This window comes from Crocodylus siamensis, chromosome 6 (assembly GCF_052110815.1).
Source record: "Crocodylus siamensis isolate JL-2025a chromosome 6, ASM5211081v1, whole genome shotgun sequence".
NCBI lineage: Eukaryota > Metazoa > Chordata > Crocodylia > Crocodylidae > Crocodylus > Crocodylus siamensis.
The window spans coordinates 63,160,105-63,186,073 of record NC_143400.1 but is presented as its reverse complement, the minus strand read 5'-3'; positions in this window follow the sequence as shown (position 1 = coordinate 63,186,073).

Sequence of the window (25,969 nt, the reverse complement as noted above, 5' to 3'; positions counted from 1 at the left end):
ACACTAATGCTAGGAGCATGGGGAACAAGCAGGAGGAACTTGCACTCCTGCTTGCAAGCAACAACATCAACCCGATTGGACTAACTGAAACCTGGTGGAACCCTACTCACGACTGGGCAGCAGGCACTGAAGGTTATAGGTTGTACACAGGGGATAGAGTGGGGGGGAAAAGCAGGGGTAATGTTGCTTTCTGTATTAAGGAGCAATATACATCTTCCATAATCAAGATGGGATCAAAGGAGGGCCAAACTGAGGTACTGTGGGTTAGGATATAAGGGGGTCAGTGGGAAAGGGACTTGGTATTGGGGGTCTACTATAGACTGCTACACCAGGAGGATGAGCTAGATCTGGAATTCTGTGGGCAGCTCTCAGAGGCCATATGGTCAAGAGATACGGTTGTCATGGGAAACCTAAACTACCCTGACATCTGCTGGGAGGATCAGTCAGCCAGAACTAACCACTCACGTATGTTCTTAATCTGCATACAGGACCTCCACCTAATGCAGGAGGTTTACTAGGGGGAACACCTTGCTGGACATAGTGTTGGCTAGGGGGGACGACCTGGTGGGAGATCTACAGGTACAAAGTAACCTAGAGGATAGTGACTATTGATTGATTGAATTCACTATCCAGTGAAGGGTAGGAAAAGTAACCAGCAGGGCAGAAGTGTTAGACTTCAGAAAGGCTGACTTCAGCACGCTTGGGAGATTAGTGGGGCATTAAAGCTCAAGATGGGGGTCCAGGAAAGGTGATAATTCCTCAAGGAAATGATCCTTTGGGTGCAGAAGAAGGCAATCCCACTGCATAAAAAAGGGGACAAAGGGGCCAAGAAGCCCTCTTGGCTAAACAGGGAAATCCAGGAAAGCCTAAGGGCAAAAAAGGGGGCATACAGACTGTGGAAGCAGGGGGGAACTACCAAGGAGGAGTATACATCCTTGGCTCGCACTTGCAGGGACTCAGTTAGGAAAGCCAAAGCAGCTTTAGAACTTAGGCTGGCAACAGAAATTAAGGATAACAAAAAGTCCTTCTTTAGGTATATAGGGAGCAAAAAGAAGGTGCAGGGCAGCATAGGACCCCTACAGGATAGACTAAGGCAGTTGACGGCAGATAGGAGGGACAAAGCAGAGCTCTTCAGTGAGTTTTTTTACCTCTGTATTCTTGAATGTGGATCTAGACAAATTTCCTAAATGCATTACTGACAGAAGCAGGAGGAACACCAGCCCACCAACTATCAGCACCGACCTAGGAAAGAGACACATGGAGGGGCTGGATGTGTTTAAGTCAGCGGGACCAGATAAGCTCCATCCATGGGTGCTGAAAGAATTAGTCAGTGTCATAGCCAAGCAACTGGCATGCCTGAGCACTCATGGTGCTCAGGTGATGTCCAAGAGGACTAGAAAAGGGCCAATGTGGTCCCTATTTTTAAGGAGAGGAAGGAGAATCTGGGTAACTACAGACCAGTTAGTCTCACCTCTATCCTTGGGAAAACCCGTGAAAAAATTATCAAGAATCATATTTATAGGAGTCCAGTGGGTAACGTAATGCTGAAGAGCAACCAGCATGGGTTCACAGCAGGTAGATCCTGCCTGACTAACCTTGTTTCTTACTATGAACAGGTCACTAAATGCTTAGACACAGGAGTCGGGGCAGATGTCATCTACTTGGACTTTAAAAAGGTCTTTGACATGGTATCCCATCCTATTCTCATAAACAAATTGAACGGCTGTGTCATAGGCAATTACAGAGTCATGTGGGTGGCAAATTGGCTTAAGAGCCATACCCAGAGAATGGTGGTGGACAGGTTGGTATAAACCTGGAAAGATGTGGGCAGTGGGATCCCCCAAGGGTTGATCCATAGGCCAGTACTGTTCAATACCTTCATCAGCGAACTGGACAAGGGCATGGAATGCACTCTGTCCAAACTTGCAGATGACACCAAACTATGGGGTGAAGTAAACACACTGATGGGAAGAATGTGAGTCCAGGTGGACCTGGACAGGTTAGAAAAGTGGGCAGAGAGCAACAGGATGTAGTTCAACAAGGACAAGTGCAATGTGCTCCATCTAGGGAGAGGGAATCACCAGCACACCTGTAGGTTGGGGGATAACTTTCTCACAGAACAGTGACAGAAAGATCTCAGAGTTATTGTCAACTCCAAGATGGCTATGAGTCATCAATGTGATGAAGTAATTAGCAGAGATAACCACACTTTGTCATGCATTACTAGGTGCATCATGAACAGGTCCAGGGAGGTGATACTCCCCCTCTATGCGGCACTGGTCAGGCCACAGCTTGAGTACTGCATCTAATTCTGGGCACTGCAATTCAAGAGGGATGTGGACAACCTTGAGAGGGTCCATAGGAGAGCCATTCGTATGGTTAAAGTCCTGCAGGGAAGGCCCTATGAAGAAAGGCTGAGGAACCTGGACCTTTTCAGCCTCTGCAAGAGAAGGCTGAGGGGGGAATCTTGGGTCAGTATACAAATTCACCAGGCAGGGGATGGGGTAGCAGGGAATAGGAGATGCTCTGTTTACCAGAGCACCCCTTGGAATGACTAGGAACAATGGGCACAAGCTGATAGAGTGTAGATTTAGGTTGGACATCAGAAAGAACTCCACAGCTAGGGTTGCCAGAATCTGGAACAGGCTTCCAAGGGAGGCAGTGCTTTCCCCTACCTTGGGAGTCTCGAGAAGACTAGACAAGCACCTAGCTGGGTCATATGACCCCAGCACTTTTTCCTGCCATGGGCAGAGGGTCAGACTCGATGATCTATTGAGGTCCCTTCTGACCCTAGCATCTATGAATCTATTGTGATGGCCAGAACCAGAGGAATTAATAAGTAATAAATATGTGCTTCTTGAAGGCATTTGGTATTTTGCCTAACACGTAATATTAGCTAATATAAAGCTTGTAAATTCGTAACCCGCAAATGTAACTTGTCTGTCATAAGTTTAACCAAAATGATAAAACTTACTGTTCGTATTAATCATGGAACTGACTGGGCCTGCAAGATTAGCTGACAGTTTTTGCTCAGGGTTCAACCTTGACGATAAAAACTGAATCCAACTGCCTAGCACACCCAACACATTCCAAGAAAGCACATCCCAAGAAAGCATATTCAGAGAAACCTAAAAGGGGTTGGGCTTAGGCAGAGTAATGTCAATTTCAAACCTAAAGGTGCAGCATTGTAATTTCCTTATTGGATAAACCCGAGTCTAGGTAGTAACCTTTTATGATAATTTTTAACACCTTTGAATCCCATAAGGTAACAGCTATAGGGCAAGATTGTGAGTGGCTCTAAAGCCAATAGATTAGCATAAAACTAGGACTAGCATAAGACTAAGTATAAAAAGCACGGGTGTCAGGTGACCAGCAGGAAGGAGGGAACAGAATGGTCATTGCTGTTCGAGCCTGGACTCCAGACTCCTGGTGTGAGTGAAGATCAGATCCTGATCAAGGGACCTTCCCCAGTAATCCCTCCGATAGCATCAATCGGGGACGCCTGACTTCAATGGAATCATTTGGCACGCACCTGGCATTGAGGGACTGTCGATAAATTGCCAGCCCATGTCTGTCTATCTGTTGTTTTGAACAGCCCAGTGGCTGATACCCTCATGGTGTCCAGCTGGCCTGCGACAGAATAGATCCATCTATCTGTTGTTATTATCTGTTGTTACTATTTACTATTAGCTCTTTAATACTTTTATGCTTATCACATTTATCTTTCTGTTAACTGTTGTGTGTGTAAGCTATAATAAATTTGCCTTTGCTTCACTCCCAACTTTGCCTCCTCGATACAAAACTGAACTGAACAGCCCAGTGGCTGATACCCTCGCAGTGCCCCGTTGGCCTGCAATAAAATTGATACACTCATAGTGCCCAACTGGCCTGTGACAACCTATGAATCATGCACTTCTGAGTTACAAACAGGCCTGCTGGAGAATTTGGTGTCCTTTTTGAACTTTAAGCCTAACCAAGCTCTTTAGAAAGGCCTGCAGAAAACCTGGGGTGCTCCTTCTATTGTAACAGAAAGTGTGCTTTCTTTGCAGTATTCAGAGAATAATCACTATCTTGTTCCTATCCTCATTTCATGGAGTTTGTAATTCTCACGTCACTTGCATCTGCATTCACTGCCAACACTAATGGGGCCATAATGTGTTATTTTCTTAAGTGTTTGAGATGCTAAATAAGCCCTGCAATTTATCATCAGTGCACAGCATTTCACTAGGGAAAAGAGCCCTCAGAGAAAGATCAAAATATCCTTTAATGTTGCAACCTAAAAGGCATTCCTCACAAAATGAAAAGCTTCCAGGATACTAGCAGCAACAAAAGCAATTTTACTTCCCCAAAAGCAAAATTAAGTGCTCATCTTCAAGAGATGCTATTTTCAAAGGACCTTAATTAATATTTGGCAAGCCATCTGCATGGAACAAAGCCCAAGTGGACCTGCTGTCTAACTTGCTGAATAGAATTCATAAAATGAGACAAATGATTGGTCATTTATGTGGAAGACTTCAGCTAACATGGAAGTAGCTACCCAACCACAACTTTGGCCATAAGTGTCTAATAAGGCTGTGCAGAGCTTTGATCCCTGATTTGATTTGGTGGAGATTCCACCCAGTTCAGTGGCTGAATCTCCAAATCTGAATCAAAGCAGAGGACCCTGCAAATTGCAACCCTCCAAATTGATTCAGAGAGATTCGTAAAGATTTGGTGATTCAGACATAGATACTGCTTTAAATATTTTTTCTACATACCTCTAGGTAGCAGGCAGCTCGTGAATGCTGCAATGCTGAGGTGCATGGAGCGTCCCACAGAAGCACAGGGAGATCCCCAGTACTCTCAGCAGCAGGCCCGGAAGTGGACCAGAAGCACTTCCAGTCCACTTCTGGGTGTATCGTGGAGCATGCAAGGGGGCCCCCCCCATGGCCCCTAGGTCAGTGACTGGTGCCTCTTGGGTCTGAGGGGGGGCACCAGGTGTCCCCCTGGTGCTGATCACCAAGCCAGGGTGGAGAAGAGGGGCCCCACAGTATGCTCCCCAGCAGAACTGAAAGTGGACCGGAAATACTTCTGGTCCACTTCCAGGTTTGCCACTGAGCACACAGGGGCCCCCCTGTACTCCTGTGGGATACTCCTTGCATCCCAACATCACAGCATTCACAAGCCCCGCTGGTACCTTAAGTTATGTAGAATAAACATTTAAAGCTGTGTCTATGTCTGAATCGCTGATTCTGCAAATCAGGATCAAGTCTTCAGATTTGGATTTGGCCGAATTGAATCAAGGACAGTGATCTGAATCAACTAATCGAATCACTGTCCCTGATTCAGGCTGAATCCAAATCGAATAGGGCCTGCTTCACACACATCTAGTGTCTTACAACAGGTTGTTACTGTTGCCAGTAAAATTGAAGAACATTCTTCTGATGTGTCAGTTCATTTGGAGCTCCAAATGATGATAGGAAGAAATGCAGAAGTGTAATGCTGAATAAACCATTGCAGCTCAGAAACTTAACAGTTCTGCATGCATAATCAGGTATTGCCTTTGTTCTAAACTCTGCCTCCTTTTTGGCCACTTCAGGTAAAATTACATGTTACACTTTGGCAATACTAATAAAATATGAGTTTATGCACAATAAAATCCATTAACTCATGCTAAGTGCCCTCTGAGTGTCTCAAAGTTATGCCCTGTCGTACTAGGTTGAAAATGCCCAGTTGTGGCTAAGTCAGTGGGCTGGACACCAATGAGGACATAGTTTATGATTAATATGCAATATTTATTTGGCTTTAACCTATAAAACACTGACAACTCAAGCAAATGATTTCCTATATAATACTAATCTATGACAACACACAATAATCAAACAATCAAAGCTGAGGAGCGATGTCCGTTGGGTCAAGAGGTTCGGGTCAAGGCCCCTTGCTTTCAAAACCACGAGTGGTTTTGGTGCGGCTGGCCAGGACCCTAGTCTCAGACTGGTCAATGGCTCATATTTCTTAAAAGGTCATTTAACATTCAAAACATAATCAATCAAAATAACAACAAACAGCTAAACGGGAAATTACATCTGTTGAGTCACGGGGTTCAGGTCAAGACCCCTTGCTTTCAAGACCACAGACGACCTTGGTGCGGCTAGCCAAGACCTTAGACCCAGACTTGGTCAACGGCTCATGTCTTTTACAGGAAAGACAGACAAATACAAACATAAATAGCTACAGTCTTACATGCATGCTTACCACTACAGCAAACAAAAGGAGCAACTTCATGGCTAGGAGCATTAGTCTCTTCGTGGAGGCCTCAAGAACAACCCGGGGCAGTGCTGGGGGGGCGGGGGGGCGACCCTGCGAGTGATCAGTCTGTGGGCCCTTTGACGCTTGAAGTTATGGTTCGAACTTCCCCCGTCAGGGCCTCATGGCTCTACCCTTTTATACTCTTACTCTTTTTCACTTATTTTTTTACTGGCCAATTGTGTTACCTTCCTGCCAGCTTTCTGTTCACTTGTCAGTAGACCCTTTCTCACGCAGTCCCCTCATTGTCTTCTGCTTAGCCAGTTATGTTGCAATTTCCTTCCTGCTTCGATGGCAGTTTGATGCGATTGACTTCCCTGCCTTGTGAGCGTGACAGGGGTCACCTGTCCAGGGGCTTGTGTTACAGCCTAGCATTCTGCCATTTCGCTGAGCCCTGGCCATTCATCTGGGGAGATGCCCGTGACATGCCCCTCCAGGCACGGGTTAATTCTAAGCTGTGTTACTTTACTAATGTTAGGGTAATTTCAGTATGCTCCACGAGGTAAAAAAAAACAACAATTTGCAGCCCTCCACCATCCCAAGATGCACTGCTCCCAGCCCTCTCCCTGCCCAATCAGAGATAGAGCCCAGGTTTTCTAGCCAGAGCCTTGCTCACCAGTCCTCTAGCTGTAAGTCAGATCTATGCAGGCAAGAAATGATATTAACTTTTAACATTCAATGGCTTACAGCATATTAACTTTCATCTGTAGAATGTTAAGCAGTGCTATTATGGTATGTAACACAAATTAAGCATAACGTACAACTTTACTCTTCTGGGCTAGGGATTGAAGATACACATAAACCCATTTAAGTAATCAGAAACTAGTTTAAACTTGTAACAGAACAGAAGATTAGTGCACATAAGCCAGTTTCAAAATGGCTTCAGCCAGGTTTATTTTAAACCAGTTTCATGTAGTATCAGACATAAGTGATTTGAGTCAAACCAGTTTATGAAACATCTTCCCCAGACCCCTTTCTGGTTCAAGTTAAACCACAGTCCCTCAGCATCCCAGCATGCTTTCCAGCCCTGGGAATGTTGTGCTGTCTGCTCCAGCAGAGAAGGTTTGGGGGGTGAAGTAGTCGCTGCCTTCCCGACAGTCAAACCCCAGCTGGGGTCTAGGGCCAGGGAAGGGGGATTAAACTTCCCTTCCCCTGAGTACAGAACTGCCCTGCCCTACCCCGCTAAAAGATTACTGCTAGCTGAGAATATGAACTATAAATCTCAGAGGCACCTGGAAGCGGGAAGAGGAAGTGATAAGCAACCCTGCAGAGTCCTACTACTGTGATTTTATAGATTTCATAGACATTAGGGCTGGGAGGAACATTGGTAGATCATCGAGTTCAGCTTCCTGCCCAAAGGGCAGGAAGTCAGCTGGGGTCATAGGATCCCAGCAAGATAAGCATCCAATTTTCCAGACTGCAAATCCCAGAGACCTGCGGATCAGCAGCAAGAGGAAGCAAACACACAGCCCATGCTGGCTATATGCCAGACAGCCTTGTTCTAGTGCCCCCTGGCTTCTGGCCTCAGCCACTGCAGATATGTGGCTGCATTTCCTTAATCAAAAGTAAATGTCTGCCCAGTTGTTTCTCAGTTTAATCTCTGCAGTTTAAACTAACCAGAAAACACTGAATTGATTCAGCCTTGGGCTTTTTGACTGTCTGTACTTAGCCCTACAGTATTTGTAGTAGAATGTTACTATTGATCATTGTTCTGTCTGCTTTCCCTAAATTCCATCACACAAAGCTCCTCCTCCTCCATCTTTTGTATGGCGTCAGATATCAACTTCTAAATCTATGAGCCACAGCCTGGTATTATTACTCAATGTTCAGATTCCATCTACCCCATCTGGATATCTGTAGAGGTTGCAACTTTCAATTAAATGCTGTGCTGTTTGATGGACTCGGCATCCACATGGGGGCTGTTCTAGATGTTTATTTCATGAAGTGTTGTTTTGGAGCATCCATATCCAGATCTGTCTGATGTTAGGGTCTGTCTTTTTATGGTACTTAGTCTAATATCTGAGAGTATAGGAAGTACATTTCTGTGTGTAAGTTGTGTAGCCAGTTATGAGTCTCAGTGCACTAAATAAATACAGTGTTAAGCTTTTTAGTGTGACAACTTCTGTACTGCACAGGAGCACAATATTCTGCTGGGCATATAGCATTGCAAGTGCAGTATTTCTGAGCATGCTGAAGTTGGTTAATGCCCAGTTGGCAAGAAGGATGGCATTCTATTTTCCTTTGGATAGTGGTCAGGAAAGAATACCTACATCAACTCACAACTGACTCATGGACCAGCAGTCTAGGCCCCTAGCATTATGGAAGGAATGACCTATAGTGCTAATTTTGAAAAGAAGAAATAAAAAAGCTGAGCAGATACAAGAATGGAGAACCTCCAGCATGCTGCCATATTGTGTCGGAGCAATTTTCCAAGAAATCCAACTACATGTGTAATGTAGAACATTCTACTGAGCCTGTGTACAGACATTTGAGGAATTTAGATCACATTAAAAATGACAACCCAAACTAATTTAGTTTGTCTAGATATGGACCTTACACTTAGATCCCTAGTTAGAGCAATCTAAATGTGAACTGTACAGAAGTTCCAAGAAGGTTAAATTGGTCTAAAAATGGCCGACCCAATCTAAGTTAACTTATATTGGGTTGGCCATTTTTAGACTGGTCTAACTGTCCTAAACCTTTGTACAGTTCCCAGAAAAGCCCCAGGGCTGAGAAAGCCACCTACTGGCTTCAGCCCTGGGGCTGTGCTTTTCCTACCTGCTCCCTGACACAAGCTATTTTAGCCCACCCTATTCACCCTTTCCTAAGATGCACAATTCCTCCCCCCACCACACCAACCCCCCCCATCCTGCAAGCCATTCCCAGTGCCAGTTTTATCAATATTCACTGATGCCAGAAGTAGAAGTTATAGTGGTGGGAGAGTGGGTGGGATGCAGAGGGACTGGGTCATGGAGGGGTGCTAAAAATAGACCCTGGTCCTAGGGAATGGGGGAGAAGGCTCCTCTATCCCCCCAAGCCCATTTGCAAACCCCACAAGCCCCCCATATCCCATCAAACCCACTTAGACCCTACCACCCCCAATGTGAACCCTGCCTGCCCCAATTCTCTGACCCCCCCCCATGAATCCCATTCCCCCTGCACCCCACCCATCCCATGGATCCTGCTTTCTCCCCAATTCCCTACAGATCCTGCGAGTTCCCCCGATCCCCACCATGCATGCCACCTACTCCTCAATCCCTCTGATCCCCTGTGTGGACCCCACCTACCCCCCCCCCATCAATCCCTCCCAAAACTTGCTTGGCACCCGATCCCAACTCCCCCTGCTAGCCTCCCCAACCTGATTTATCCTAAGATTGGGGGGCTATTTTTAACTCTGTCTAACCTCCCCCTAACCTCCCCAAATTTCTGTCCACAACCTGAGAAGGGAGTTAACAACCAGCTGCTCTCTTTTTTCCCTGCTTCTCTCTTTATACCCTTAAAGAAATAGTTTTGAAAATGATTTCTTCCATGTGTTGACCTATGAATATTTCTGCAGAAAAACTTATCTGGACTCACTGTAAAATGAGTATGGATAACATTTTAAAAATTCACTAAAAGGACCAGGAAAGAGCTCTAGATTAATCTATTGCCAAGCAGATTTTGGCAGCAAATACAGTTAGAAATGAGGGGTAGATGTCACATGCCACTAAATACACCTTGCCAAAGTTCATATCTCTCATACTGTGGAGCTGTAGAGAGTTCAGCAGGTTGTATTGCAGACATGAGAGAGCTAACACCTGGAACATGGAAGAGCATTTAGAAAGGTTCCAGATTTAATTTTTAGTTTGTAACGTTACAGAGGAGAACTCTCTCAAATATAAAAGTATAGAAAAATAGAACAGGAAGAGATCATCTAAGTTCAGCTCCCTGATCAAAACTAGATTATCCCTATCTAAATCATGCTGAACATATGTTGGTCTAGTCTGTACTTCAAACCTTCCAGTGACGGAGATTCTAGAAAACACCCTGAAGGCCAAATGAGTGGCACAAGACAGGTCCACAGGCAGGATCAGACCCCGAATGCTGGGGTCAAGTCCCATTGCCCCACACTGCCTCCACCCAGGCAGAGCCCAATCCCACCCAGGCAGGAGTGCTGCAAGGCTCCAAAGCCTGATTTCAGCACACAGCCCCATGCTGTCCTGCACACCTGATCTATCACAGAGGGCTCACCATGGATCTGTGGGAAGCTCTGCAGGCTGAATGACACAGCTCTGGGGGCCAGATCTGGCTAGCAAACTGGGATTCAAATGCCCCTGCCTTGGGTAATGTACCAGGGCTTCCCCTTTTTTTTAATATATAGCATCAATCTACTTTGTTGCAATCTAAGCCTATTACCTACACTGGAAACAACTGAGCACTATACATTTTATAGCAATTCCTTTGGAATTCAAAGTCTCATCAAATCCCCCCTGAGTCCTCTCTCTCTTCTGAGCTTAAAAAACATACAAAAAAACCCCTAAAAACCCAGTTTTTTAATCTTCCAGTTTTTAATCACTTGAAAACAACATACTAATGCTTCATAGACACAGTATTTCATTTGGAAGTTCTACAACCCTAAGGGAGAACCTTTGAACACCAATCAATTTAATAAAAAAAGAAAGAAAAATAATCAACACACAGACCTGCAGAAGTAGGGCAGCCCTAAATAAATGTACACATTCAGGAGGTAGAGGTTAGTGTGTTGGGCTATGCCCTGAAATGCCTAGATTATTTGAATATTTGCACTGCCAGCAGGCTTCAGAGATTGCCAGGCATAGTTCTGACCCTTCTGAAGCAGGCAAGGGGGGAAACAAGATGAAACTATTTATTTAGGAGCACAAAAGGGTTGCCATTTTCTTCAATTTTTCACACTTCTCTAACATGAGATTCAGGTCAGACAAAAAAATTGCTACCACCTCCTCTCACCCTCAGGTGCCCTTTTCTCAACTCTTTTTGCAGCATACATGTTTCTCCTATGTTGAGTTAGAATAATACTCAAAGAATCACAGAACACCAGGGTTGGAAAGACCTCAGGAGGTCATCTAGTCCAACCCCCTGCTCGAAGCAGGACCATCCTGAACTAGATCATCTCAACCAAAGCTTTGACTAGCCGGGTCTTGAAAACCTCCAAGGATACAGCTCCTACCACATCTCTGGGTAGCCTGTTTCAGTCTTTTACTACTCTCCTAGTGAAAAAATTCTTCCTAATATCTAACCTCAAATTACCTTGCTGCAAATTAAACACATTGCTCCTTGCTCTGTCATTTGCCACCACTGAGAACAGTCTAGCTCCATCTTCTTTCAAACACCACTTCAGATACTTGAAGAATGCTACAGATCCCCTCTCAGAGTCTTATCTTCTCTAGACTAAATAATCCCAGTTCCCTCAGTCTTTCCCATTAAGTCATGTCCCCCAGGCTCCCCACCATTTTTGTTGCCTTCTGCTGGACTCTCTCCAATTTGTCCACATCCTTTCTGTAAGGGGTCCTGAAACTGAACACAGTACTCCAGATGTGGCCTCACCGCTGCTGAATAGATAAACACTTTCCTGGACCTACTGACAACACACCTACAAATGCAGCCCAGGATGTCATTAGCCTTCTTGGCAACAAGGGCACACTGCTGGCTCATACTTACCTTGATTGTCCACTGTAACCGCCAGGTCCTTTTCTGCAGAGCTGCCACCTAGCCAGTCAGTCCCTAGCCTGTACCAGTGGCTGGGATTGTTCTGTCCTAAGTGCAAAACTTCACACTTGTCCTTGTTGAACCTCATGAGATTTCTTTTGGCTAAATCCTCCAATTTGTCAAAGTCACTCTGAATCGTAGTCCTACCCTCCAGCGTATCTACTACTCCCCACAGCTTGGTGTCATCTGCAAACTTGCTGAGGGTGCACTCTATGCTATCTTCCAAGTCGTTGATGAAGACATTGAACAAAACTGGCCCTGGGACCCACCCTTGGGGCGCTGCACTGGATACCGGCTGCCAACTAGACATTGAGCCATTGATTACAACTCTCTGAGCCCAATGCTCCAGTCAGTTTTCTATCCACTTTACAATCCATTCATTCATCCCATACTTCCTTAGCTTGCCTGCGAGAATGCGGTGAGGACACCATGTCAAAACCCTTGCTAAAATCAAGGTATATCCCATCCACCAGTCTCCCTGTATCCACAGAACCAGTCACCTCATCATAGAAGGTTGGTCAGGCATGACTTGCCCCTGATAAATCCATGATGACTGTTCCTAATCACCCTTTTCTCCTCCGAGTGCTTAGAAATGGATTTCTTGAGAATCTGCTCAATGATTTTTTCCAGGGACTGAGGTGAGGCTGATCAGTCTGTAGTTCCCTGGATCTTCCTTTTTGCCTTTCTTAATTATGGGCACTATGTTTTCCCTTTTCCAATCATCTGAGACCTCTCTTGATCACCATGAGTTTTCAAAGATGATGGCCAATGGCTCTGCAATCCCATCAGCCAACTCCCTCAGTACCCTTGGGTGCACCCCACCCAGCTCCATTGATTTGTACATATCCAGCTTTTCTAAGTAGTTCCTAACCTGTTATTTCAGCACTGAGGGTACTTTGTCCTTTCAGTAATTGACAGAACAGACTTAGCATGGTCAGGAATCTAAAATGCAATGAAAAATAGTTGACCAAAAATAGGAAGAGAGGAAAGTAAGATGTCTGATGCTTAATTAGGACAACTGCTTAAAAAAAGTCAGAAGAAACAGGTGAGAGACCTAGAAATATATTCATTTAGAATGAGTTGGAAGACATACTTTTCCATTATGGTCACACCTGCCAGAAGGAGACCTTAATCACTAATCCTATGCACCTCCTGCACTACTCTTGGCTAGTGAGAATCTGCAGTAACTGCCAGATTATGAGATACCTAAAATGGATACAGCTTTACAGGTGGCCTGGTACAAAGGTGATGGGAACTTTAGTGTACTTGGGTGTTGTTCATCCTTCGCAAGCAAAGATGACTGCATCCAGTGGGGGGGGTTGGGGATGGGGAGAGAGAAAGGAAGCAGGAAATAAAAAGGTAGGAAGAAAAGAGAAAGGGGGAAAGGAGAAAGAAGAGAGAGGAAAGAGAGCGGAGGGGGGTGAAGGTTAGGTCGCATGGGTACACCGGTGATTTATAATCCCAGTCTTTGCCCTGAACAATATGCTGCAGCAGGGGCAGGAGAGGGACAAGGACTGTACATGAGAGGTCCCTATTTTCCTGGCCACGCACTCTCTCACTGCCTCTGCGATGCACTGCTTTTTGAAGGCCCGTGTTTTGCTATACAAAACAGCCTGTACTTGGGTAAACAGAGCAGAAACATAGTTTGCCTCATTCAGTGAGGAAGATGTTTAAGTAATCTACTTCTGCCATAGTCTAGTCTACCATAAAATTTAGAATGAGAGAAATTACAAACTAAATCTGACCCTAGGATACTTTCTGCACTGAAAAATGAAAAAAATTAAGTTGTAGCTATTTAAAATAGTTTATAAATTTTAATACTTATTCTTTCACCTTTTGGACATCTGAAAATAGGATGAAGTTTTTAGAATTAAAGATGTGCAATAGAAATTAAAGATGTGCAACAGATGTGCTGTGAAGTCTTCAAAGCCTCTAGTTACTGTTAAATGAGATTTAAATGCCAATGAAGTTTTGAAGATAGAAATTAAGAACTGTTGAACATTTTACATTTACCCACATAAGTGGCTTAGAGCAGAAGTGGTCCATGAATAGAATTTTCAACAGCTCCTCAGTTTCCTGGATATAAACTGAGAGCAACTCCACTGATGTTAGAGTTGCTCTAACATTGCATTAATTCAAGTGAAATATTTATTTAGTAGTTGAATCTTACATTTTAGGATGTACTCTATAACTCACTAAATTTCATAGATTTCATAGACATTAGGGCTGGAAGGGACCTCGGGAGATCATCGAGTCCAGCCCCCTGCCCAAAGGGCAGGAAGTCAGCTGGGGTCATAGGATCCCAGCAAGATAAGCATCCAATTTACTCTTGAAGGTGCTTGAACCACCTCCGCTGGCAGACTGTTCCAGACCTTGGGGGCTCGGACAGTAAGAAATTCTTCCTTATGTCCAGCCTGAAACGGTCTTGCAGGAGTTTGTGACAGTTCGACCTCGTCATCCCTTGGGGCGCTCTGGTGAACAGACGTTCCCCCAGATCCTGGTGTTCACCCCTGATACACTTATAGGTGGCCATCAGATCACCCCTGAGCCTGCGCTTTTCCAGGCTAAAAAGTCCCGTGGCTCTCAGCCTGTCATCGTAAGATCTGTTTTCCTGACCTCTGATCATGCGTGTGGCTCTCCTCTGGACGCTCTCAAGCTTCTCCACATCCTTTTTGAATTGTGGAGCCCAAAACTGGACGCAGTACTCCAGCTGTGGCCTCACTAAGGCCGAGTACAAGGGGAGAATGATGTCCCGGGATTTGCTCGAGAAGCATCTATGGATGCACGCCAGCATTTTGGTCGCTTTACTAGCCGCAGCATCGCATTGCAGGCTCATGTTCATCTTGTGGTCAATGATGACCCCCAAGTCTCTTTCTTCTGTAGTGCTAACCAACGTAGCACTGCAGAGCCTATAAGGGTGCTGCAGGTTTTTCCTCCCAAGGTGGAGAACCTTGCATTTTTCGGTGTTAAACACCATCAGGTTCTCATCTGCCCATTTGCTGAGCTTGTCCTGGTCAGTCTGGATCACCCGCCTATCTTCTGGCGTGGATGCTTTGCCCCAAAGTTTGGTGTCATCGGCGAACTTGGCCAGTCCACTCCTGACTCCAATGTCCACATCGTTAATGAAGATGTTGAACAGGATGGGTCCCAGGACAGAGCCTTGAGGGACCCCACTGGTCACAGGGCACCATGATGAGTGACTGCCATCAATCACAACCCTCTGGGTCCGACCACGAAGCCAATTTCCCAGCCAGCGGATCGTGGTGGAGCCAAGGCCACAACTGGCCAGTTTGGCCAAGAGGTGATCATGGGATACCAGATCAAAAGCTTTTTTGAAGTCAAGATATGAGACATCAATCTCTTCTCCCTTGTCCAGGTGATAGGTCACCTGGTCATAGAAGGAAATGACATTGGTCAAACAAGACCTACCCGCAACAAACCCGTGCTGGCTGTCCCTTAGAATGTTAGCCTGGGCCAGTCCCTCAAGGATGGCCTCCTTAATAAACTTTTCTAGGATCTTCCCCAGGATAGAAGTCAGGCTAATGGGCCTGTAGTTAGCCGGATCCACTCTCCTCCCTTTCTTGAAGATCGGCACCACATTGGCCTTCTTCCAGTCTTCAGGCACTACACCAGAGCGCCAGGAGTTTTCAAAGATCCGTGCCAGGGGCTGGGCTATGACGCTCGCCAGCTCGAGTACCCTGGGGCGCAGATTGTCAGGGCCAGCTGACTTGAAGGTATCCAGCTTCTCAAGGTGTTCCTTCGCGAGGTCAGCATTGATGGAGGGCAGGGGATCCCCCTCACCCAGATTTCCCTGTCCCATAGCAGGCATGGGCATCCCGTGTGACTGATGAAAGACTGACGCAAAGTACCTATTTAATAGGTTGGCTTTTTCCTGGGCGTCAGTTGTCAGTTGCCCCATCTGGTTTAGCAGGGGTCCAACATTGCCCTTGCTTTTCCTCCGGCTCCCCACATATCTGAAAAAGGACTTTTTGTTGTCCTTGATGCCTGAAGCTAGTTGGAGTTCAGTTGCAGCCTGGCATAGTCTGCTTTCTTTATTGGCAAAGCTAAATGAAGCATTATTACGTTTCCTATGATGATCATTTTCCATCTGTATCCTATCAGACGCTGTATTTTGTGTGTTAGATAAATATGCTTGTTTCTTGCAAACAGATGAGCATGAAATACAAGTATGCCTAAAGTTAAATTCCAACATAAAAGAAAAAATATTCACTAAAGCCTTCATCAATCCACAAATAAAATTAAAAAGATGACAAAGAGCAAAGACAAATTCAACTAATTATTTTGTAACAATGTTATTAGACTGAACACATAATAATTAACACAACAACAGATCCATTGCACTGCGTATATCATTGTTTATCATTAGAGAAGTAATTGAGAAAGCTTTGTTAATATAATTGCTGATTTTTCAAAAATCAGACACAGAGCCATGGATAAGCATTTTGTCAAGAAGCTGGAGTAAAAGTAAATATATTAAAGTACTCTATTTTGAAAAGTGCTGTACTCTGCATGCTGTATCTAAACAACCTTTATACTGATTATATATCCAGAAATATTTGTAAAAAAAGTTATTTGGGCCCAGTTCCAGAAACTGGAATAGTCATATTCCATTGGACAAGACACTGCTCTCAGTGTGTCTTCAGCCACACAAATGTAAAACACAAACATGGATCTTTGTATTTTATCATCTTTCTTCATAAAAAAAAACCCATATTCCTTGCAGATGCCATCTTGTGAACAAGCAATCCTGACCACTTGGAATATTTAAAGGGTGCTACTACAGTTTTTGCAGGAGTGAAGGTATTACTTGCCATGTTTTGAACACAGATTGGGTCATTCTATTTAGATTATATAATATTTGCTTTACAGGTTTAACTGGATATAAATTTTTTCCCCACTTCCTGTCCTTAACCAGTAGCATTCTCTGCATTCAACATAGTATTCTGTTTGCAGCACTTTGGCTTCCATAATTAAGGATCTACAAGTTATTTTACTCATTCAAGTTCATTTTCATAGCACATCATAAACATATGACTAGCTCTTTAATGACAAAAGACATATGCCCTTCATACTCTTTTCCTTAGTTTTCTATTCTAGTTGCTTCTTCAGACCTCCTTCTTTCCTGCCAAGGCTATAAATTCATTTGAACCTATACTAGTCATGCTAGCTAAGTTTGTTCAATGTTTTTATTTATTCATAGGAAGACTAGGTGTACATACATACACACACACACAACTAGTGTGCAGTAAGTCTATCCCAACATTTCATTATCCTATATGTAAATCTCAACATTCTTAGGATCATAGGAAAGTAGGGCTGGAAAGGACCTCCCAAGGTCATCTCCCTGCTGAAGGCAGGATCATTGCTGACTAAACCATCCCAGCCAATGTCTGTCTAATCCACTTTTGGTAAGGTAAGAGTCATGTGGTAGCCATGATGGTCCAGAAACTATGCAGGATGCAAGGATTTTTTAGGGTGATACCTATTATTGAACCAATTATTCAGTTGAGATAAAGTAAGACAAGCTAAATGAGCTTCATCCCAGGGTCCTGAAGAAACTGGCAGAGGAGTCTCAGAGCCTTTGGCAATAATCTCCATGAAGTCATGGGAAAAGGGTCAGAAACCAGAGGACTGGAAAAGAGCCAATGTAGTGCCCCTCTTTAAAAAAGGCAAAAAGGAAGGCAAATTTTCAAGCATCATAGTAACATTTTTCTATTCTGGACAAGACCAGTGATATGCATCTACATGTGGGCTTTACTGTAGAGTTGACCAATTAGTTCCATAATAAAGTGTCACCATCTACACATACACTAGTATTAGGGAGCAGTAAATTAACTTAACCATAAGATAGTCCTGTTGGAGAGAGTACTTAACTCTCCTAAAATGCATGTGTAGACAGTGACAGGGTCTGGCTAGGGCAGGAGGATGCTGAAGTGCAGAGGCTGCCTGTCACATGACTCCACACTTTAGCATTCTTGTGTCCCAGCCAGTCCTTCAACCATCCAATGTCACCACCCAGAACCTGAGGCTGAGCCCTCAAGCCTGCTGCTAGCCCAAGGTTGCTCCACCCCAGCTCAAACTGCTGCTGTGTAGGTACATATGCAGATACTGCACCCAGAAGCAGTTGACTCTGATGCAAACTGCACCAAAGTTTATAACTTCACATTAACTGAAAGTGTAGATGCACCCACGTATACTTGGCCAGATCACTGAAACTGATGTGAGTACTGTGGCAACTTCAATGTATTGAACAGGTTGGAAGAATAATTTCTTCTTAATTTAATTGTAAGAGAAGCAAAAGTCTCAGTGGGCAGTTTTACTTCATTTTATTCCTCTTTGGGCTGAAAAATCATTCAGTAAACTAATCTGAAAATATATTGACAGCTGGTGATGCTGATAGAAGTATTTGTACATGATGTTCTCCCAATGCAGTCCCCATCTGGTGTGACATCTCCTCTTTAAGTTAAAATACACTCTGTTATTACACACAAAAAAGTACATTTGATTCCTTCATATATTTCTATATAATGTACCAGAAGCCAAGCTAACCTGTTTCCACAAAATTCCTCAGATTGGGATAATTTGTCATTTTCACAATAATTTCCCTAATATTTTATAGTCTTCCAATGCTGTCAAATATTATAGCTCAAGTCACAGATTGGGGAAAGAAATTAAGAGACAATTTGTGAAGCTGAATACATGTTTCATGATGACCTGCTTCACATACCAAGAGTTTTCATTTGGATATTTGTATAGTTCTACAATTCCACTCTAGCAACAGTGAAGATATTAACAGAAGGATACTAACCTGAGTTTCAAGAAGATGGTTTATTTTCCATCTCTCTTATAGGATTTCCTATGTTACCCTAGGATCCATCTCTGCCTGAATTCCCTCTGCATCCATAATATAATTCTGTATTTCTTCCCTCAGCCTTCTCCTGTTCCAACTTGTTCCATCTAGGGTTTAAGTTTTCAGGGCATAGATTGTCTTTTATTGTATATATATAAAACTCTGTTAGCATAAAGATATAAAAATCTTAATTGGGGGTCTCTAAGAATTATGGCAAGATGAAGATTGTAATAGTCAATAAGCTCTAGTCAATGCAGGAATGCTCCAGTGTCCTGCACAAATCTCACTGTGCCTCCTGCAGGTTATAGACTACTAACTCAACTTGAAAAGCTGTCAAAGTAATACCAAACAAAGCTATTTTCCTGACCACAGCAAGAGAAGCCCAAGGCTTTTCTCTTACTGCTCCTCTCTGCCACCAGAGGAGCCAAACTTCTTCCTGAAGGTCATTCCCAAATGAACCTTCTCATCCCTTTATGGGAGTTATCTGACTTCTTTCCATTTGGGTCTGATAATCAAACAGGACTGGCCACCCAAGGCCATCTGGCTCTAAAAGGGTTAGATCACACTATGAGATTTAACTTTTTGGTTAAAACAAAGCCAAAAGCTCTTGCAACCCCATTACCTGAAATATGTTAAGCAGGGGAGGGCAAATATTTCGGGCAGAGGGCCGCTTACTGAGTTTTGGAAGCCATCGAGGGCCGCATGACAGACAGTCAGGGCAGATAAATATTAATTTTCTAAATTTTTAGGGGCCCCATGGGCCAGATAGAATGGCCTGGCAGGCCGCATCTGGCCCATGGGCTGCAGTTTGCCCACCCCTGTGTTAAAGCGCCACTGGCAAATAAGCATTGCATGAGACTCTGTACACAACATGAAAGACATTATCCAGGTAGTAAAAGACAACATAACCCATAGCTTGCTGATTGAAGCTAACTTACTTTTTGTTTCCATTCAGATAAGACTTGAACCTCATTCACATTATCTAGACCACAGATTTCCTGCCCACCAGATTTAAGAATCCTACTCCTCTGCACATACAATCTCATTTCCTCTGAAGCACTGCATCTTTCTCTTGGTTTAGAGTATTTTTTGGTGTGGTACAACATATTAATACTTGCATCCAATTGGCAGACACAATGTTCTCAATCAGCACTGCAATATCCCTTAAAATAAAATTCACCAAGAATGTGAACTCATCATCCATGTAGAATGAAATATAACTGGTGCCAGATTTTTTTTCCTACCAAATAGTCATCATGAAATTATTCAAGGTCAAATTTAGCAATTTCTGAGTGGAAACAATTTTGAGGCTTGTTTGATGCAGAAGGTGACAATATCAGTAACAGTGATCACAGCTGCTTCAACGGATCAGCAAGTAGGGCATTCCCTTTTCTTCTTGGAGTTGTTCTACTTTGCATGTTATACCTAAATGCACCTAGTTAGAAAGCAGGAGAATAGGAATGACTCTCTAGCCCAATGGTCAGAAAAAGTATTTGGAAAACAGGACACCCATGTTCTAGTAAATGTACGTAAGTACAAAGTGGACACGAGCCAAAAGGAAACATTGCTCTCCAACCACAGAACATTGTATTGCATTGGAATTAGGGCACTCTCCTGGAAGGTGGGCAATGTGGATTCAAACCCCCTCTGACTGGTGAGGGAATTGAACTCAGTTTCCTCTATCCAGGTGCATTCTATCACCACTTGGCTACTCTGCACATGACAACTCACCACTCTCCTACTGCCCAAACAAAGGCACTTTGCAGGTAGAACTGAATCTTTTATTCAACAATTGTTGTTACTATTTCAAGATAATTCAATGCTTTTTATTTCATTCCAAGGTAAAAATGTTCCCCCTACTGTCTCAATTTCTGGTTCATCTTCTTGAGCTCTGCTCTCCCACCCCCTCTCCCCCCACACACACATTCATAACTAATAACATAGCCCTAACTCCATTTAATCTTCCATAGCCCAGTATCTCAGAGTCAGGTGCTATAAAAGCCTTCATGTCTGTGAAGTCCCTTTTGCACTGGGTTTCAAGAGCCATACATCCACAGTCAAACTAGAAAGCTCACTGTTACGTGGCAATTCCAAGACAGATTAGACATTTATCTAAATACCAACAATTATTGTAGCTAAAAGATGTAAAAAAGGATACCAACCCTCACACTTCAGGTTCCAAGATAATCACTAGCTGCAGGGGTTTAGATTGAAACTCCCCTGATGATAATATTACTGAATTGCCCACATAGTACTGGCTTTGCAGTACTTCCACAAGCATTTCAGGGAAACTGTTTCACAACAATTTAAGCCATCAAAGAGCATGTTCCTAATTTAATGGTTCATTTTCTTATCTATACCACTTCAAAATAGGTCAAATTATGGACTGCAAAGAGATTATGATTTTTATTCTTTTTTTAAGAACTTGGAATATCCACTGTTCCTTAGCTATTTTTATTAGTGTAACATCACCTTTTGCCAATTAAAAGGGAAGTATCAAAGATAGAACCCATGGACCACATTTGGCCCATGGAGTCCAGTCATCCAGCCCCCATCATTAACCCTAGGTCTGAATCAATCCACATATTACCAGACTGGCCCTGTGAGTAGGGCCTGGGACATGTGCCCACATTAGCAAGTCCAGGATCTGTGCTACACTCAGTGCCTGCTCCAGCCAGTCCAGGACCCATGCCACAGACGGCATCCACCCTGGCCAATCCAGGATGTGCACTGCGCATGGTGCCTGCTCCAGCCAGTCCAGGACCTGCATTGCATATAGCATGATCGGGGGCAGCAGGGCAGGCCCTATGAGGAGAGGCTGAGGGACCTGAACCTGTTCAGCCTCCACAGGAGAAGGCTGAGGGGGGATCTAGTGGCCTGTTACAAACTAGTCAGAGGGGAGCAGCAGGCATTGGGGGAGTCCCTGTTCCCCCGAGCACTACCAGGAGTGACCAGGAATAACGGTCACAAGCTGGCAGAGGGTAGGTTTAGGCTAGATATCAGGAGGCACTACTTCACTGTCAGGGCAGCTGGGATCTCGAACCAACTTCCAAGAGAAGTGGTGCTGGCTCCTACCCTGGGGAGGAGGCTAGATGAACACTTTGTTGGGGTCGTTTGACCCCAGTACTCTTCCTGCCATGACAAGGGGTTGGACTCAATGATCTGCTCAGGTCCCTTCCGACCCTAGAAACTATGAAACTATCTGCAGGTGCTGCATGCAGTGCAAATCCCAGATTGGTTGAAATGGGTACCATATGTAGTCTGAGTCCTGGAGTGGGTGGGCAGGGGTACTAAAACCAGTGCTGCAGACATTAGATCCAACATAAGAGAAGAGATGGGGGGGAGAATGGGAGGGCAAGGGGTCTGTGGGCCTGATCCAGCCCACAAACTAGCCCCCACAGGGCCAGATGAGTTTGACACCCCTGAATTAAAGTATTCAAAATAAATGTAGTGGCCTCTATGTTCATTAATATTTTTAACTTAACAAAGGCAGGATTTTGGATAGTACAGAATAAGAAGGGGGGTGAAGCTTTAGTAATGTTTAAACCGCATAGAAAAAAATTCCTAATTTTTGTTGTTCTGGTCTAGCAAGCGCATTGCCTGCCTTATTATTTCAGCAGCTGTGCAACAGTGAGCCCCTCAAGACTTAGAATACGTAAACAGACTCTCTATTAAAATAATGGAACCAGACAGCCCTAGAATTAGAAACAACGGAAGAAGACTCTTTTGCAAATGTGGATGTAAATTTGTCATTCCATTTTATACTCCACAGGGAGCCTAGAGAACAGGATGTGACAGGTCACTGCAGAAGAGAAGAAACACCTCCTAGAATTTTAAAGGGAAATGTGAATAATACTGATGCATAATTAGAGGCAAAGTTTTCCCAAATAAGCTTTCCACTGCACAGTCTAATATACTTATGCCTCACAAAGTAAAAAGGAGGGGGAGGAAGACATTTAATTATCTGTTTTCTAAACAGAAAATAGTTATGCACGTTAGAGAAAAGTTTAGTGGGATTTTTCATCAGTTGTAAAATTAGTAATATAGACTGTCATGGAATTGTGTTCAGACGTTGCTAATTAGAGTCTGATCACAGCAGGTTTCTCAGTTCAAGAAAGTTTTGTGGAATCTTTCAAAACAACAATTTCTGACCATTTGGGGGTTTTTATTGTAATAATATATGTGTGTGTGTGTGTGCGCGCGCGCGCGCGCGTATTCTGTCTCAAGTGTCACAGTGTCTGCAGTTCAGGTTATTAGAACTGAGCAGAAAAACAAATTTCTGCTCACAAAAATGTCAGAGTATGGACTTTGTTTTCCTACTGAATCAGAAAGGAACTGCAATTTTTCAAATTTTGGCATGAGGCTCCCTGAAAAAAAAACAACAGGCATCTATGTAACAGTGCACTCATTTAAGATGTGGGACTCTCAGATTCAAGTTCTTGCTTTGCCTGATTCAGGGCAGAGACTTCGAGATGGGTCTCATCAAATTAGGGTTGCAAACCCTCATGGATTGGCTGGGAGTCTACCGGAATTGGCACTGATCTCGCAGTGACTACTGAAAGCATTCTGGGAGATTAATATTGTGAACAGGTTGAACAGTACAATTAATAACATTACATCAAGTTCGAGGAAAAAAATCTCCCGGAATAGCTTCAGTCAGAGTTGGCAACCCTATGCCAAATTAACACTCTAACAACTCTCTCTCATTTTGACTAGAAATTCTATCCAGCCTTGAAAACCCTTTTGGCAAAAGTTTTGCCAAAACATATTTTCATATGTTTCATCAGGCATTCCTAGACACAAAAAATGTCCATGAAAAATTCCCAGCCACCTCTGACTATTACAATTTGTACTGCAGTACCTCTTAAAAGCCCTGATCAGGTCTCTATTGTATTTGTCACTGTTCACACAATGAAAACAAAGAACTCATCATTTAAGCTTTTGACATGGCACAAATACCTTGCATTTTTATGAGTGTTTACTTTTAAAAGCAAAGACATCTGCTTCTAAGATGCAGAGACTGCTGCTATTTATTGTGCACACTGTAGTCCCAGAGACGAAACATGCTGCATTTCCAAAGGGAGATTTTTTTATATATATAAAATAAATGCAACTAACTAGAGTAGATGATTGCTTCTTATACATGGAAAAACATAAAATGTTGTAGGCAAGCCCACCAAGAGTTGCTTTCCCCATGGCAAAATAGACTTTATTCTTTATTATAATACAATATTTTTATTCACGATGTTGTGGCACAGCAAATTCATCTAAGTGATCCAAGTAGTAACTTTGAGTATCTAAACCTGGGTTGTTAAGTAACATATTCAAAGGCTTACAATCTGTTTTGCTATTCTAACCTAACTTAACTCTATGACCATCTAAATCAGATGTCAGCATAGACAGGGATATTCAAAACCAAACAGACCCAGGCCACACGTGCCCCACTCCAGCCTGGGGCCATGGGTACTGGGCTTGGCAGCAAAGGCAACAGGCAGGTTGCTGCTGTCTGTCTCCTCCCCAGAGTTTTAGGTCCCCACCCCCCCATGGGCTCCAGCTGTGGGGAGTGCCTATGGGCTAAGCACAGACAATCAAAAAGCCTGAGGCTGAATCAATTCAATCTTAACAGATTAGTCTAAAAGGCAGAGATTAAACTGAGAAGCAAGTGAACAGACATTCACTTTCGATTCAGGCAATGCATGCACATGCTTGCAGTGGTCAGACAGGAAGCCATGGGGCACTAGAGCACACTTCCCAGCCTGCCAGCCGCTGCCAAAGGGGAGGGACCAAAGTTCCAAGGCTTTTCCCACTCCCTGCTTGAGCAGAGAGGGTGTCGCCAGGCCCCAGCCCAGGGCTAGCATGCTGGAGGATAGAGGTTTAAATCTCCTCCTCAGCCCACATGGGACCCCAGCCTGAGTCTGCCTGGGCAGGGGGTAGTACCTTCCAGGTTGAGGATGAGGTACATGGGAGAAAAGGTAGTGACACTGAATTCATAAAACAAGGATAGTCCTTGAACAAAAGTAGTCCTTTCTCTGAAGTGAGTATGTATTGAACACAGCAATTTGCTACTTCAAGCACACCACAAAGAACAACAAAAATGTTCACCTAAGATATAGCCCAGGAAAACACAGTGAGAGAAAACACAGCTTAGTCTAACTGAAAATGGAATGTAATAAACCAAAAAGACAAGAGAAAGTCTTGCATAAGTTTTACGTAATCCTGAGAGCAGTGTGTCTCCTTACAGCCAGGTGTTCAGAGAGTCCTTCTTGGGGAATCAGCAGGTTGTCTTAGTGTTGGACTGGCGATCCCACAGGCCTCACCTCTACTTGGATTTTTAAAGGCCTACTTGCACTCCCTTCTCCCGCTTGGGTGCCTTGACATTAGTATGCTTACACAGTATTCAAAAGCTTGTCTAAATCTATCCCAACCATGCAGTTGGTCCAATAAAAGACATCACCCACAAAAATCATAGAATCATAGAACCATAAAAAATTAGAGTTGGAAGGAACCTCAGGAAGTCATCTTGTCCAACCCCCTGGTCAAAGCAGGACCAATCCCAACGAGAGCATTCTAACCAGGGAGTTGTCTATCCAGGTCTTAAAAACCTCCAAGGATGGAGATTCCACCACTTCTCTAGGTAACCAATTCCAGTGCTGTACCACTCTCCTACTGAGAAAGATTTTCCCAATATTGAACTTAAACCTCCCTTGCTGCAACTTGAGACAATTGCTCCTTGTTCTGCCATCTAGCACCACTAAGAACAGCCTAGCTTCATCCTCTTTGGAACCCATCTTCAGGTAGTTAAAGGCTGCTATCAAATCCCCCCTCAGTCTTGTCTTCTGCAGACTAAATAAGCTCAGTTCCCCCAGCCTCTCCTCATAAGTCTTTTACCCCATCCCCCACACCATTTTCTGTGCTCTCCGCTGAACTCTCTCCAATTTGTCCATATCCTTTCTATAGTGGGGGGTCCAAAACTGGACACAGTACTCCAGATGGGGCCTCACCAGTGCTGAATAAAGGGGACGAATCACTTCCCTTGATCTGCTGGCAGGCCTCTCAGAGGTCAAGAGAGACCCAGGCCACTTTCATGTT